Source organism: Bombina bombina, chromosome 7 (genome assembly GCF_027579735.1).
Source record: "Bombina bombina isolate aBomBom1 chromosome 7, aBomBom1.pri, whole genome shotgun sequence".
NCBI classification, from domain to species: Eukaryota; Metazoa; Chordata; class Amphibia; order Anura; family Bombinatoridae; genus Bombina; species Bombina bombina.
Genome location: NC_069505.1, coordinates 300,479,848 through 300,492,913, shown reverse-complemented (window position 1 = coordinate 300,492,913; position 13,066 = coordinate 300,479,848). Strand labels below are relative to the sequence as shown.

Genomic DNA, 13,066 nt, shown 5'->3' with positions numbered 1-13,066 from the left:
TAGGACAAGGATGAAGGGAGGGACAAGACAGGAACCTAAACAGAAGGCTTGCAGAACCTGTCTCCCAAAAATAGCCTCCGAAGAAGCAAAAGTATCACATTTGTAAAATTTTGAAAAAGTATGGAGCGAAGACCAAGTCGCAGCCTTACAAATCTGTTCAACAGAAGCATCATTTTTAAAAGCCCATGTGGAAGCCACCGCTCTAGTAGAGTGAGCAGTAATTCTTTCAGGAGGCTGCTGTCCAGCAGTCTCATAAGCCAAACGGATGATGCTTTTCAGCCAAAAGGAAAGAGAAGTCGCCGTAGCCTTTTGACCCCTACGCTTTCCAGAATAGACAACAAAGAAGATGTTTGACGAAAATCTTTGGTTGCCTGTAAATAAAATTTCAAAGCACGAACCACGTCCAAGTTGTGTAACAGACGTTCCTTCTTAGAAGAAGGATTAGGACACAGAGAAGGAACAACAATTTCCTGATTGATATTCCTGTTGGTAACAACCTTAAGTAGGAACCCAGGCTTGGTACGCAAAACCACCTTATCAGCATGGAAAACAAGATAAGGCGAATCACATTGTAAAGCAGATAGTTCAGAAACTCTTCAAGCTGAAGAGATAGCAACTAGGAACAAAACCTTCCAAGATAAAAGCTTAATATCTATGGAATGCATGGGTTCAAACGGAACCCCCTGAAGAACACTAAGAACTAAATTTAGACTCCATGGTGGAGCAACAGGTTTAAACACAGGCTTAATTCTAGCTAAAGCCTGACAAAAAGCCCGAACGTCTGGAACATCTGCCAGACGCTTATGCCACAGAATAGACAGAGCAGATATCTGTCCTTTTAGGGAACTAGCTGACAATCCTTTCTCCAATCCCTCTTGGAGAAAAGACAAAATCCTAGGAATCCTGATTTTACTCCATGAGTAGCCTTTGGATTCGCACCAATAAAGATATTTACGCCATATCTTATGATAGATTTTCCTGGTAACAGGCTTTCGAACCTGAATCAAGGTATCTATGACTCGCTTTGATAGAATCAAGCGTTCAATCTCCAAGCAGTCAGTTGCAGAGAAATTAGATTTGGATGCTTGAATGGACCTTGAATGAGAAGGTCCCGTCTCAGTGGCATAGTCCATGGTGGCAGAGATGACATGTCCACCAGGTCTGCATACCAAGTCCTGCGTGGCCACGCAGGAGCTATCAAGATCACCGAAGCTCTCTCCTGTTTGATTCTGGCAATCAAACGAGGAAGGAAAGGAAATGGTGGAAACACATAAGCCAGGTCGAACGACCAGGGTACTGCTAGAGCATCTATCAGTACAGCCTGAGGATCCCTTGACCTGGATCAGTAACGAGGAAGTTTGGCGTTCTGACTAAATGCCATCAGATCCAATTCTGGTGTGCCCCATAGCCGTACCAGTTGAGCAAACACCTCCGGATGGAGTTCCCACTCCCCCGGATGAAAAGTCTGACGACTTAGAAAATCTGCCTCCCAGTTCTCTACTCCTGGGATATAGATCGCTGACAGATGGCAAGAGTGAGCCTCTAGAGCAAAAGAGTACAAGAAGCACAAATAGACTTGAGTTATTTAATGTAGAAGCACATAAATATAATAAACATAACAACTTACATTTAAGTAAGCACAATAAATCACCGGATCAGTGACAGTGGCAATCTAAGTCCCGATCATCAGGCAGAATTGTCCAGATGCCTGATGATCGGGACTTAGATTGCCACTGTCATCTGATCCGGTGATTTATTGTGCTCTTAAATGTAAGTTTTTATGTTGAGTTATTTAATGTAGAAGCACATAAATATAATAAAGTCTATTTGCACTTCTTGTACTCTTTTGCTCTAGCCCTGGTTTCTAATCTGGTGATTACAAGAATTGTCACCAAGAAGAAGCGGCATTTGCTTGAGTGCACCTAGAATCCTTTTTTAGGACTTGGAATCTCCTTATTCTCATTTGGGACTCTTTTATTGAAGTACATTTGGACTCAAGGTTAGAATTTTTGTTATGCTGGTAATTACGTGTTTATTTTTACCTAATATGTGATATATTTTATTATTTTATATTTTTGTGTGCCTATGTGAAATTCCGTATTTGCTCAGGTTTAGTTTATTGAATGTTTATGTTTATGCTAAATTGACCTTGTTACTTTGATTGACTTTATAGAAACAGTACAGGTGGTCTGATTATTTCAGTGAACTAGCGCTGATATATTTCTTTTGTGTGTTTAAGAGTGAGCCTCTGCCCATCGGATTATCCTTGAGACCTCTATCATCGCTAAGGAACTCTTTGTTCCGCCCTGATGATTGATATAAGCCACAGTCGTGATGTTGTCCGACTGAAACCTGATGAATCTGGCCGAAGCCAGCTGAGGCCATGCCTGGAGAGCATTGAATATCGCTCTTAATTCCAGAATATTTATCGGTAGGAGAGCCTCCTCCCGAGTCCACAAACCCTGTGCTTTCAGGGAATTCCAGACTGCACCCCAGCCCAGAAGGCTGGCGTCTGTCGTCACTATAACCCAATCTGGTCTGCGGAAACACATTCCCTGGGACAGATGATCCTGTGACAACCACCAAATAAGAGAGTCTCTGGTCTCCTGAACCCGATTTATCTGAGGAGATAAATCCGCATAATCCCCATTCCACTGATTGAGCATGCATAGTTGCAGTGGTCTGAGATGCAAGCGAGCAAACGGAACTATGTCCATTGCCGCTACCATTAGACCGATTACCTCCATACACTGAGCCACTGACGGCCGAGGAATGGAATGAAGAGATCGGCAGGTGGACAAAATCTTTGATTTCCTGACCTCCATCAGAAATATTTTGATGTCCACTGAGTCTATCAGAGTCCCTAGAAATGAAACTCTTGTGATGTGGGAAAGAGAAATCTTTTTTACTTTCACCTTCCACCCGTGAGATCTTAGAAAGGCCAACACTAAGTCCGTGTGAGACTTGGCTAGTTGGAAAGTCGACGCTTGAATTAGAATGTCGTCTAGATAAGGCGCCACTGCTATGCCCCGCAGCCTTAGAACCGCCAAAAGGGACCCTAGCACCTTTGTAAAGATTCGTGGCCAACCCGAAAGGAAGAGCAACAAACTGATGCTGCTTGTCCAGAAAGGCGAACCTGAGGAACTGGTGATGATCTTTGTGGATAGGAATGTGTAGATACGCATCCTTTAAGTCCACGGTGGTCATATATTGACCCTCCTGGATCAATGGTAAGATAGTCCGAATGGTCTCCATCTTGAAAGATGGGACTCTTAGGAATTGGTTTAGGATCTTGAGATCTAGAATTGGTCTGAAAGTTCCCTCTTTTTTGGGAACCACAAACAGATTGGAGTAGAACCCCTTCCCCTGCTCTGCTTTTGGAACTGCGCAGATCACTCCCATGGTAAAAATGTCTTCTACACCTGTTTGTCGGGTTTACAGACAATTGAGAAAGATGGAACCTCCCCCTTGGAGGAGAATCCTTGAAATCTAGAAGGTATCCCTGGGTTACAATTTCTACTGCCCAGGAATCCTGAACGTCTCTTGCCCAGGCCTGAGCAAAGAGAGAGAGTCTGCCCTCTACTAGATCCGGTACCCGGATCAGGGGGCTACCCCTACATGCTGACAGTGGCAGCAGCAGGCTTTTTGGCCTGTTTACCCTTGTTCCAAGCCTGATTAGGTCTCCAGGTTGGCTTGGATTGAGCAAAGTTCCCCTCTTGCTTTGCAGTAGAGGAAGAGGAAGTGGGACCACTCTTGAAGTTTCGAAAGGAACAAAAATTATTTTGTTTGGTCCTTGTCTTATTTGAATTATCTTGAGGGAGGGCATGACCCTTCCGTCCAGTAATGTCTGAAATGATCTCTTTCAGTGCAGGCTCGAATAGGGTCTTACCTTTGAAAGGGATGGACAAAAGCTTAGATTTAGATGACACATCAGCTGACCAGGACTTAAGCCATAATGCTCTACGCGCTAAAATGGCAAAACCTGAATTCTTTGCCGCTATCTTAGCAAGATGAAAATCGGCGTCTGTAATAAAAGATTTAGCTAACTTAAGAGCCTTAATTCTATCCAGAATATCATCTAGTGGGGTCTCCATTTGAAGAGCCTCTTCTACAGCCTCAAACCAAAAGGCAGCTGCAGTGGTTACAGGAACAATGCACGCTATAGGTTGAAGAAGAAAACCTTGATGAACAAAAATTTTCTTTAGGAGACCCTCTAATTTTTTATCCATAGGATCTTTGAAAGCACAACTGTCTTCAATAGGTATAGTTGTACGCTTAGCCAGAGTAGAAATAGCTCCCTCCACCTTAGGGACCGTCTGCCACGAGTCCCGCATAAAGTCTGATATGGGAAACATTTTCTTAAAAGTAGGAGGGGGAGCGAACTGAATACCTGGTCTATCCCACTCCTTAGTAACAATGTCCGAAATCCTCTTAGGGACCGGAAAAACATCAGTGTAGGTAGGAACCTCTAGAAATCTGTCCATTTTACACAATTTCTCTGGAACTACAATAGGGTCACAATCATCCAGAGTCGCTAAAACCTCCCTGAGCAATAAGCGGAGGTGTTCTAGTTTAAATTTATTAGCCGTCATATCTGAGTCTGTCTGAGGGAACATCTTTCCTGAATCAGAAATCTCTCCCTCAGACAGCAAATCCCTCACCCCCAACTCAGAACATTGTGAGGGTACATCGGATATGGCTAATAAAGCGTCAGAGGGCTCAGCATTTGTTCTCACACCAGACCTACTGCGCTTCCCCTGCAACCCAGGCAGCTTAGATAAAACCTCTGTGAGGGTAGTATTCATAACTGCGGCCATATCTTGCAGGGTGAAAGAATTAGACGCACTAGAAGTACTTGGCGTCGCTTGTGCGGGTGTTAATGGTTGTGACACTTGGGGAGAATTAGATGGCATAACCTGATTCCCTTCTGACTGAGAATCATCCTGCGACATACTTTTAGTAGCTAAAATATGTTCTTTGCAATTTATTGACCTTTCAGTGCATGAGGGACACATTCTAAGTGGGGGTTCCACAATGGCTTCTAAACATATTGAACAATGACTTTCTTCAATGTCAGACATGTTGAACAGGCTAGTAATGACTACGGTACTGCGCCTTTAAGAGAAAAAAAGCATACACGTTCGGCAAAACTGCTTCAAAATGCACCAAATTTTTCAAATTTTTGCAAGCAGACTCAATATGTGTAGTTAAGTTTGCTCCACAAGGATATTTAACATTTAACCCCTTAATGTGCAAACCGTATTGAAATCAGGTCTAAATCCGGAAAAAACACCACCAGCACCTTGCCACAGCCCTGCTGTGGCGCCTACCTGACCTCAGGGATAGTAAATATGGAATTAAAGCTTCGATTTGGCCCAAAACATTCACAAGGGCCCTCAGGAGTTGGAGCTTGCTGCTTGCTGAGTGAAAACAACTGCGCATCTGAGGCGTGAAAATAGGCCCCGCCATCTCACTCGATGTCTCTACAGCCTCAAAGAACCGCACCAGAGTGGTTTTAAACTAGTCATGCGGGTTCTGAGACCCAAAAAATAAGCCAAGGGGGGAGGAGCTAACCAGCTTTCAGAACAGACGTGTGTGCCCATAGCTCCTACCAAAAGCAAATATAATATAACTAAAAATCAAGATTATTATGTACAAAACCGTTCCAGATCACCCCTGTAGCTGAGAGGTCGGTCAGAACAGGTACCGGGAACCCGTGGAGTGTGAGATGTGTGAAATCTGAAGGATACCGGTTACACACCAGCACAGGGCCTTTAGGCCGCGAGTGTCAGCATAGTAGTGATTCCTTACTGCAATTGACTGCAATTGCCTCTTCAAGGGGTAAACGATATCAGCCTGGAGCCTCAGGGGCCATAAAGACCATCATCATCTCAGACACGGAGGCCGGCCATACTGCCCGAGAGTAGCTAATCCCTACACAACACTACGCAGCGCTGCCATCTACGCTGTTTGGAGCCTTTCAACTTTCAAGATGGAGGATTTCCATAGTACAGTCAAAGCTATGTTTGCGGAGTACGAGTCTGTGATTCTGGCCAAATTTGACCAGCTCCTATTAAAAATGCAGGCTGCTAGTGTCCGGGACAAGTCTGCTGAGGATGAAACAGCAGGGGAGATGAGCCTTACCAGACAACAGAAGTGTACGCTGAACTTTACTGAACAGCCATTAAGAGTAAATGGGGATGTGAGCCTCTCGGGGCTATACCCGCTACCCAAGGATATCAGAGTTAACCATCCCATGTTGACCTGCACTGAAAGTCCATACCCCTTGGCCCTGGCTGCTGCGCAGGGGGATGCGGCCGCCCCTCCGGTGCAGAAAGTGGAGGCTGAGGCTAGCTTTCTTAGCGAGAAGGATCTGCTGAGGTGTGAGTTGCTTAGTGAGGACGGAACTACTCGCCCGGCACCTGATGGGTCCCCAGGTTTTGTAGCATACAAAGTGGAGTCAGAGGGGCCACATCGCAGAGTGGGTATGCGGGAGAGAAACATTTGGCGCGGCCCTGCACAGCGATTCAACACAGGGCAGCCGTTTCTGGTTTTTCACAGACCCCTCCATAGGAGACTGAGAGTGACTACAGATAACTTGGTAAGATGTGTGGAATCTGGAGGGGTAGCCTGCTCCCTAGCCCGTAGGAAGGGAGTAGGTTGAAGAGTGTTGCTGGAAGTGGATCTAAGTACACAGGACATTGAGACTATACTACTGTTAATGTCTGTTGACTTTAATCCCATAACTTGCTGGAACCGGGACACTGCATGTTAAATAACGTTTTCTTATGAAGCCCCTGGGCTGATTCAGTATTGCAACCTCTGTTCTAGATAATATGATAAGGCAACACCTTTTAGCAAATATATTTTTGTCTAGAGTTTTTTCATACTATCACAGATCTGTTGGTTCATTACCCCATGTTATGATGTTGACAAACTACCCACTATATGCAACAAGTTTTGCCCAGCACCTGTGCAGACTGAGCATTGCTTAATAGGGTATCTCACACTGATGGATCTGCGAGTTGTTCGCATTTACATACTATAATACTAGCTACATACATGTTTTTTAGTTCAGGATCCCTCAGTCTAAGAATTTAACAGTGCACTGTGGGTAGCGCTAGACAGTTAGTCACGACTTTAAGAAATTTTTAGCCCTCATAGGGCACTTATTATACTATGCTTATCAAAAGGTTTGCACACATAATGTATATTCACTAGTGCAAAACGGCTGACAACTGTGTATATTACAAGGTTCACTGGGGAGTTGGTATGGTCTGCCAATGTCAGTCGATCAATTAGCTTAATCTGTTTAGTTTTATTAAGAGAGCAGACATACATTAGGCTTGCCACCCTCAGAGTCATTATGATGTTGGGCTCTGGGGCTCTTGCCCACACACAGCTTAGTGAAGAGATTGCTCCATAATTGCTGGTGTCTCACCCCCCCCCCCCCCCCCATCTAGGGGGCCAGGGATACATAGCTTATCCTCTATACCCCCCTTTTATTTGGCAGAGTTAGGTAGCCTCTGCCCTGTCCGAAGAGCCTGGACCCAGTTTGTCTGTATATGAATGTCACTTAGACTCTCCGGATTTTGCTAATGAAAGTAATCTTCTATGTTTCAATTTTCCTGACTGCTTACCCCTATAACTCATAATACTATTGATAGCTTGCATAAACATTCACTGCATATGTTAGGCCTACGGGAATGGTGTTTAAAGCACAAAGGTTTATGATGGGAGACACTGGAAGATTTCATTCATTAGCCTGACATATATATGGCTAACTGCATATGGTTGTATTCTCTCCTTATATAGCTACTGTATTACCCCCGTATTTGTCATTATGATGTTAAGCCATCTATATAGATATGAACTGTAATACTCCTATATATAGCAGTACTTGGATTTTTTCTGGGAAGCAGTCTCTGAAATTTGTTTTTCTTATTATCTTGTTCACTGTTTTGAGTAATAGTATACTTACTGTGCTTGCTATTAGCTTTATAAATAAGTCCAAAATACTTACATGATGTCCAAGTTAGACTAGTGTAGGTTGTTCACCTCACAATTCCTGACTAACGATGAGGCCTCAATAAAAAATATTTAAAAAAAAAATAAAAAAAAAAAAATAAGCCAAGTGTACCCTCAATAAAGTTGCCCAAAAAACGTTAACAGCACTCCCAGTTCATAAAACGTTTGCCCACAAACATTCAAAACTCAGTGTCAACCATTTTTGTAATTAGCCCCTTATGCAAGCTTAGTAATGCCTTTCTATAGCTCTTAGGATTACTGCTTACCCTTATGGGGATAATGTCAGCCTTTCTGAAATACACAGTCTCTCCAGAAAAAATGACTGAACATATCTCACTGCTATATAGCATGAAAACGTTCCTCACACTGAAGTTTCTTGTACCCCTCAGCCTCTGTGGGAACAGCACTGGATCTTAGTTACAAATGCTAAGATCATCATCCTCCAGGCAGAAGTCTTCACCCATCTGCTGCCTGAGAGTAAATAGTACACACCGGTACCATTTAAAACAAAAAACTCTTGCTTGAAGAAATTAAAAACTAATATTTTATCACCTCTTTCACTTTACCCTTCCTAGTACTTAGAGTAGGCAAAGAGAATGACTGGGGGGTGGAGCTAAGGGAGGAGCAATATAGACAGCTCTGCTGTGGTGCTCTTTGCCACTTCCTGTTAGCAGGAGGATAATATCCCACAAGTAAAGGATGAATCCGTGGACTCATCATACCTTATAGAAGAAATACAGTTTTTAGCCAACTATTCAGGTTTTAAATACTCCTTTTCCAAACATTACTAAAAGGTATTAATCATGTTAAAATTTGACCTTTAAATGCAAGTCAGAAAACGTGTGAGTTTTTAGAACACTTAAAACGAGTAGTGGGACAATAAACCTATTCCTTTTGGGCTCATTTGTAAGCTCCAAGTACAAAACAGGGGAAGAATCTATTCACTCCCAGAACCACTCACACTACTGAAACACAGCTCACAAATAGTCCACAGTTTCTGGAGAGTAAACGAAAAAATCAACATTTGTTGTCAATGTTTGTGATTTTTTTTTTGGAAGAAATGAATAGGTTTCAAATTTTCACATTCCAAAAAAATAACAAAAAAACCCAACAGAATTTACATAGCAAACCTTATTCATAAGTGCTTGTCATTAACACAGACTTTTAGAAGGTTTTTTTTTTTTATGTCTGGGTGGAGGAAGCAAAGCTGCTTGATTGTTGTCCAGGGTGATATTCTAAGTTTTCTGTATTTATTCAAGCCAGAGCAGCCTCTGTATATTAGTACATCAAAATAAGTCTTAAAGGGTCATAAAAGTATACAAATTAAATGCTATTTTATTCTCATTAGAGCATCTTTTTTATTATGCAAAGGGGTTACAGGGATATGAAACCCAAATATTATCTTTTGTGATTCAGACAGATCATACCATTTTTAAAAAGTTTCCAGTTTAGTTATATTATCAAATTTGCTTCATTCCAGTGATATTCTGTGTTGAAGATACCTAGGTAGGTTATAAACTAAATTAATGCTCACAAGGACTTATGTAATCGGTTTAGATATTCAAAATCAGAAGCCCTGTTGTAAATATTTCAGAGTAGGAGTCTAATTTAAGGGACAATATATAATGTGTGTGGGTCTCTCACTGAAACAAAACCTGCAAAAGGACTTAAAGGGACAGTATACACTCATTTTCATATAACTGCATGTAATAGACACTACTATAAAGAATAAGATGCACAGATCCTAATATAAAAATCCAGTATAAAACTGTTTAAAAACTTACTTAGAAGTTTAGCTGTATTGAAAAGGTAGATGGAAAGCCCACTGCAAGTGGGAAATAAGACACTCCCCACTCTCCCCACTCCCCCTTCTTTTGCATATGAAAAGACCCTTTACACAAACAGGAGCAAGCTGGAGAAGGTAGCTGACGGTATTCTCATAAAACTTTGGGGCTTGGTTAGGAGTCTGAAAATCAGAGCAATGTTTATTTAAAAATAAGCAAAACTATTCATTTAAAAAAAACAAAAAACTGTTTGGGCTATATAAATAGATCATCTACAAAACATTTATGCAAAGAAAAAATTAGTGTATAATGTCCCTTTAAATGTAAAAGGCCATACAAGACGAGGTGGAATCTTTCAATAGAGTCTGGTTTTACTGGATCCTTAATGAAAAACACATATAGGATAAGCTACCAAGCAAGGGAGAAAGAAACAGTAGATTAAGAGCAGCGGTAGATACTGCAAATGAGAGTACTCAGTGGGCTCTGTGGATGTTTAAGATGTGGAGATTTCGTAAGAACTGTTTATTGATAATACAACAAATTAAAAGATGAAACGAACTGGCATAATGGTTATATAGGTTATTTAGGTTCATTGTTAAACATTGTTAGATCTTTAAAATTGTAACAATTGGACTCATGTTTCTACTGGAGCTTCAACTTGTAACATACAGTGAAGACTGGCTAAAGAAAATGTTGATTTGAAAAATGCAGTACAATGATGAGAAATGTGTAATAGAGGCTTTACAGTTGTGATTTATTTATGGTATCTGCTATTGATATAGAATGTGTATTGTACCAATTGTTCAATAAAAAATATTTCAATCTAAATGTAAAAGGCATCTTCTAAAAAAAAAAAAATAATAATAATAAGAGATACCTAAGTAGGAATATGGAGAACTACATGGCCGGAAATCTTATTCTTGCAAAACTGCTGCCATATAGTGCTCAAGAAATGGGCCGGCTCCTAAGCCTACATCCCTGTTTAGGTGCTGTCCACAGGGAAAAAGAAAAAAAAATTATAATAGAAGTAAATTAGAAACTTGTTTAAAATCGCATGCTCTATCTGAATCACAAGAGAATTTTTTTGGGTTTTGAGTTTCATAGTTTAAGCAGTTTGTTAACATGAAGTTCTTGAACCATCTAAGTCAGAGGACAAGGTCAGTGATTGGTGAATATGCCCTTTAGAGTTAAACACACAGTGAAAAAAATAGTTTAGTTTAAAAATACATCGGCATGTAAAACCGGTATGTTCTTTCCTAGGTGTATGTTATTTTGAAGGAAGCTAGGCTACCCTCATAGCACCCGTCAGACTAGTGAGAAATGGTATGTAAGCAAACACTACATTCCAAACATCTAGATATTTTGGTGAGTGATGTTTGGTTTTGTCTAAAGAAAGACTAAATTTGGTTTTATATATCCGTTATTCATCTTTACTAAAAATGCTTTTTTCTCTTGTTTATTTATCTGCCATAGTTGGTTTTCATTTGTATAGGATGCAAAATCTACCAAGGTTTTACCAAGTACGACTTGCATTACCATTACAGTGAAAAATGGTCCTATATATTTAAAAGGGACAGTAAATTCAAAATTAAAGGGATATTCCAGCCAAAATAGGAAACCACATGGTTACATTTCGGTATTGAACAGAAGCAATTTTGTAATATACATGCACTAGCAAAAAGGCTTCTAATAAAAGCTATAGCTGTTTCAAAAATGTATTTAAGTATGCACCGTGCACCAGCATTTTAAACGAAACACTTGTTCAGAGAGCCTAAGGTGCTTGTACCATCTGGTAATGACTCAATGTGTTAATTGCTGACATAACACAAGCCCCACTGACGATCTAAGCAGCTGCATTATTTAAAATGTGGGTGTAGAGAAAATATCTAGCTATGCTTCACATGCAGAGAAAAATGTTAACACTAAAACAGTGATAACTCATAATAGAAGCATTTTTGCCATTAGATGTATATTGAAAATATGTTTCTATTTAAAAATGCAATAAATCTATATGCATTTATATTTTGACTGGAATGTCCCTTTAAACAAAATGGATTGCTTAGCTCTCGTGATATCCTTTGTTAAAGCGTAATACTAGGTGAGCTAAGGAGTGTGCACGTGTCTTTAGCGGTCTGGCAACAGTGTTTGCACCAATATTTATAGCTAAGTTATATATTATGGCAAATACTGATGCCTTTGACTGCTAAAGACACACGCCCACCCCTAACCTCCTATCAGCCTACATAGGTTTACTCTTCAACAAAGTTTACCAAGAGAATAAAGCAAATGTGATAATAGAAGCAAATTAGAACGTTGTTTTTAAATCATGAATTAAAGCATGTCGGTTTTTTTGTGTCTATATTCAGTCAGAGCATATTATTTTAAACAACTTTCCAATTTACTTCTATTATCTAATTGCTTTGTTGCCTTGGTGTCCTTTGTTGAAAAGCATAGCTAGGTAGGCACAGGAGCTGGGAGCAAGTTGCGGATTGGTGGCTGCAAATATATACCTCTTATTAGTTTAACAATGTGTACAGCTAGCTCCCAGTAGTGCATTGCTGCCCTTGAAAAAAAGAATACTAAGCGAATAAAGTAAAACTGATAATAGAGCATATCCAAATTATTTCTATACTATGAAAAAAAAAACGTTTTGGATTTCATGTCCCTTTAAATTGTTAATGTAGTACTTTACTATATCCCTTTTTATACCCTGTCCCTATACGTTTTAATCCCAAAGGCAGACGCTCACCACATTCTCAAGTAAGACACCAATTGAAATATAGGTTGTCAAGTCACCAATCAATTGTTCAAAATATTTATATATATTAAAGGGATGTAAAAGTGCATAAAGTGAATACGCGCTAATATGTTAGTGCATTTTAATATTGTGCTATTGCTTGCATAGAACTATGTGTTTAACCCCTGCAAAGCAATTAAACTCATAGTTAAAGTTGCTCCAGAGCAGCAATGCACTACTGAAAGCTAACTAAACTGGTGAGCCAATGACAAAAGGCATATGTATGTAGCCACCAATCACCCACTAGCTCCCAGTAGTGCACCTCTGCTACAGAGCCTACCTACGTATGCTTTTCAACAAAGGATACCAAGGGAACAAGTACAGAAGTCAATTTAAAAGTGTCTTAAGTAAAATGTTATGCTTTTATCAGAGTCATAACATTTTCATTTTGTTTTAAGTGCTCCTTTAATAGAACAAACTATTAATATTTTGTATTTTATTTTACTTTACATTGGAA

General features: G+C 40.3%; 1 protein-coding gene across 2 annotated transcripts in view; it reads right to left on the bottom strand.

Moving 5' to 3' along the window:
- The window catches only part of SHQ1 (SHQ1, H/ACA ribonucleoprotein assembly factor), a 296,452-nt gene that overhangs the window by 161,370 nt on the left and 122,016 nt on the right, over nt 1-13,066 (bottom strand). The window lies entirely within an intron of this gene.